The sequence below is a fragment of the Drosophila suzukii genome, chromosome 2L (genome assembly GCF_043229965.1).
Source record: "Drosophila suzukii chromosome 2L, CBGP_Dsuzu_IsoJpt1.0, whole genome shotgun sequence".
Classification (NCBI taxonomy): Eukaryota; Metazoa; Arthropoda; class Insecta; order Diptera; family Drosophilidae; genus Drosophila; species Drosophila suzukii.
In genome coordinates, this window is record NC_092080.1 from 19,638,827 (window position 1) to 19,643,554 (window position 4,728).

The window sequence follows — 4,728 nt, forward strand, 5'->3', positions numbered from 1 at the left end:
CATAAATTTTTTATTTAAATACGACAATCATTACTTAAGAACCAATACTTTTAAATTCGATAAATAAATCAAAGCAGAAAATATTATTAGCGAATTAATTATTTTACTTAAATAATTTTGTACACTTATGCCAATACAATAATTGAAATCATATAAAAATTAAAATTTTTTAAATTAATATTGTTGCCTAATTATACCGGAAATTGCTCACATTGAATATGACATTTTTTGAATTTATTATTATTCTTTAACAAGTGCATATAAAAAACTAAAAAAAGTTTAAAGGGGTATTCTAGTCTAGAAATTTGAAAAAATCGAAAATTTTTTTTTTCATAATTCGATAGTTTAGATATTTAAAAATATCTCCCTAAACGGATTATTCAAAATTCAAATTATTTTTAAAATTATGGCTGATTAAGAGAATGTAAGTTATACGTGCTATTCTATCAGTTACACTGCCTGAAATTTAACGTAAAACTTTAAACGCGTTTTTCTCCAAACTACTTTTTCTGATACGGTAGCCATAATATTTCAAGTTCTAATCAGCCGATTTACTTAAAATTTGGCATGAATATTCTTTCAATATCTCTCTATCGCATGAACCAACAAAAAATTGGAATTTAAAATTTGTAATATTTTTAAAAAATTCGATAAAATTACAAAATTTGTAAAAAAATCGACCTTTTTTTTAAGTGGCCGCCATTTTATGAAAAAAATTTTTTTTTTTAGTTTGGCTGGTTCATGACATAGCGACATTCGTACTGACTAAGAATCTTTTCTTTTTTTTTTTTTCAAATGACCACAAGGGTAGAAATCATGGCGACGAGGACACGGCCTTTTTTTTCCCCCTCTACTTCAAGGACGCATAACTCGATGAAAAAAAAAATATTTTTTTTTTAAATTTTATTTTATGTACTCTTCTAAGTTAAATAAACAAATGATAAAAAACCCGACAGTAAAAACATCAATTGTTTAGTTTTAATTAATTGTTAAAAAAGGCTCGAAACTAGAGCCTCTAGACTAGAATACCCCCTTAAATAAAGGTTTTTCTTACCCTGAGAAATTCTTTAACAAAAAATATTAGTATATTAACTATATTATAGTAACCTTTACGGCAACTTAAAACTACTGTCCAAAGAATTTTTGATTGGAGTTTATCAAAATGAAAGACTCTCCCAAGTCCACTTTATGTTTTCCGGAAATTAAAAACAGATCCAGTAACTTATCCTTACGAATATATCCCGGCAGTTAGTCTATCATTCATAAACTTCCGCATCCGAAAACTTTATCGCAAGTAAAGATTGTCGTTATTTTACTTCAGTTTGAAGTCCGCTCCGGTTCAAATCTCAGCACACTAATTTATGCCGCTCCAGCCATGGCAGCTCGCTTAATTTCCAGCGCCATTTTTCTTGGCCAAGTCGAAGGGAGCGAGGAGTTGGGATCCTGGCCAGGATTCTGTTTTCTGGGGCGGCAGAGAGGCGGCGACAAAGTGACAAACAACTAAGCGAAAATCGCGTGCGTGACGCGTGGCAGGAGCATAAAGTTTGTGACACGTTTCCCCAGTTGCATTTTGTTTTTATTTTTGCACAGCAGCGAGTCCTTGCGGAGCAAAGGAGCAAAAAGGTTCGCCGCGAATGGTGATGGCAATGGTGATGGTGACACTTTACAGCCGCGTTGCATACTTTCGGGCGTTATGCAAGTCACGTTAATTCCGCCAGCCAACTGTGAAGGCAAAACAAAAACACCAACAAACCGAAAAACAATAAATGCAACAACACCAGAGTGTTGGGCAAAACTTTTGCCATTTTCAAAGGGTCTTAAAAGGTGGACGAGGCAAATCAAAATGTTCACCATGCCAGGACCAAAAGTACTTATATAGTATGTTTGCTTCCTGTATTTTTTGGCCTTCCACTAGATGGCTCCTCCAAAATTATGACCACCCCTTCTTAACGCCTTCGCTGGGGAACTCATTAGGCGTGTTTATATAATATAAATTAGCTTAATTTGAAAACATTTTTTGATGCCAAAACTTTGCCTGTCTTTTCATCAGAAGATGGTCTTGTAGGGGGGAGGAGGGGGGAAGTGAAAACTTCTGTCTCGGCTAATTTATATGCCCGTTGGACATTCTCGCGTTGGCCAAAAAGTTGCCGCCAACTTGCTCGTCTCCTCCTGTTGCGGGTTAATAAGACGACGACCAACAAATTGCCAACATTACTCTTTTCCGGCAGAAGGGGGAGGGGGCATTATAGGGTCGGTTGCAAATAGACTTTTGAGTGTTGTACTTGGTTTCGCCTCGCCAGCAGGCTGTCTTGCCGTCTTTTGTCTTGTTGACTCTTTGGGCTTCGGGCCGATTCAGTCTTTGCAAGTGTCAAAAGCGCAGGCAATTAATTTGGCCTAATTAGACTCTTGGCTGGCTGCTTGCCCGCTTCACTGGCTTCCTTTCAGCCCTCCCGGAGAAACTGCAGATTTTGTGGCTTTTTAGTCTGTTAGAGCCACAAAGGATTTTTGGCCTGTTGAGCGATTTATGGCTTAATGGAAAAGACTTATTTTAGGTAAGTTTACTAAAGAGAGGGGCAAGGGTCAGCATCTTACACAAGACTTGAAAGCCAAGAAAATTTCAAAATAAAAGCAAAATGCTGTAACTAAGATTTTATGTACCTTTACTACTTTGAGGACAATTTTTTGTACACTTTGACTTTAACTTAATATTTTTTAGTCCAGAAATTAAAACATTTTGTAAAGTGTTTGATGGCTGTTCTATTTTCAAGTTGTCAGCTGCATTTAACTGCCCTAAAGATTATATCCAATGCACCCGAATGCGAGCAACTTGAAATGAAACAGTTTCGAATGCCTCTGTGTGGCAGGCCATAATTTGCCTAACAACTTTTGCCAATAGTTGGCACACCCCATTTCCCCTGCCTCTCCACTTTTCCTGGACTTTTTCCGATTTTCCGTTTGGCTGTGGGCCAATTTCTTCGGCGCCATTCGACACTGGACGCTTATATAATAATTTTTCAGCATAATTTATGGGCGGCAAAAGTTTTCTGTGGCTGCCCAGTCGAACAATTGCCACTATAATGTTGTGGGCTCTCTAGCATTTCTCATATTATTCGAGCCAAAAAATGTTTGTTGCTCCGTCCAGGCGTGAACTATGTGGTCCAGCCATCCGCATCCTTCCCTCGCCACATCCCCGTGATGCCATAAATTCATGCTGCTCCGCTTATCGGAAGGAGGACATGGAAAACAGGACCCGATCGCACTGAATGGCATAGCAAGCGTCAAAATTGATTTTAAATTGCATTCTTCGTTTGGAATTTCACTAAATAATACCATAAATTGTGGTAACGAAGTGGTTAATAAAATAGATGGCAAAGCCAATTTAAATGTTGAGTTTTGCAAGGAAAACTTAATTATTAAAACCTCCTAGGTGTAACACCATGAACTAAGGCTCTGTCTTAATAATCGCATAAAAGGGACAATAATTATTATAATAACAAGTGATATCATGATTTGTTATTATAAAATAGGTCATTAATAAAATACATTATTATTGCTGCAGTTCAATCTTCACAATGTTATTACCGTTTACTTTTCGGCGCATGGAAGTCATCGGATTATCTCTCGGGACAAAATAAGATTCTACAGGTGGTAAAAATTGCCCAAGCTCTTGCAAATCTGACCGATAGCCAAGTGTGAATACTCCACCCTCTACTTGCGACAGATATGAGGTGTTTATTGGTTTTGAAATCGGAGACAACGCGGCATGGCTTATCATTCAAGAGCAGCAGCGGAAAGAGGTGTTTGTTTTGCGAAATATTCAGCTACAGCCATCTCTAAACAAGCAAAGATAAAAAAGTGATCATTGCGGTGGACCTGTGACTCACTGAGATACAGATACAATGGGGAGCTGGAGATACTTGAAAAAGCTCAAGACATGTCATGTGAGCAACCAAAACAGAAACTCCAAAACGTGAGAGAGAGAGCGGTTCTAGAAAGAAACGTTACATTTTGCAGCTGATATTTTAAGATAAATATTGAAGTGCACTGAAAGAAATGAGATGTTTTTACTATGATCATAATTTTAAATATGATTTTACTCAATAAAATGGTTTTGTCCTATGAAATAATTTAATTTTTAATGATTTTAAGCCACCAAGTTCCACAGAAATATAAATCAATTTGGATTTGCCTTAAAACTAAGATCAAAATAAATTAAAATTAAATATATTTTATACCTTGAAATACCTTATATAAGAAATCTTCATACTTTTTTTTAGTTATTTAAAATGAGTAGAGGGAGAGATTTTACTTAATAAAATTGTTTTGTCCTAAGAAATAATTTAATTTTTAATGATTTTAAGCCACTATGTTCCACAGAAACATAAATCAATTTGAATTTGGTTCAAAACTAAGATCAAAATAAATTAAAATTAAATATATATCATAACTTGAAATACCTTATAAAATTTTTTTTAGTAATTTATAATGAGTAGAGGCACACCTATTGTTTTTTTCAACATTATCCAGCCGATCTTGACCCATTTTTCTCAGTGTGGGAGCGGGAAAGCTCAGCAACAGGTGAGCTTGCTGAGCGGACCAATTGGCAGTGGAACGCGGACTGAGCGCGCCTTTGAGCCGAGCTTTCCGCTCTGAGCCAAATGTTTTTACCTCTTCCATTTGTGTGTGTGTGGGTTTCAGTGGCTGTTTTTGTTGCTGGGCGCGGCAGCG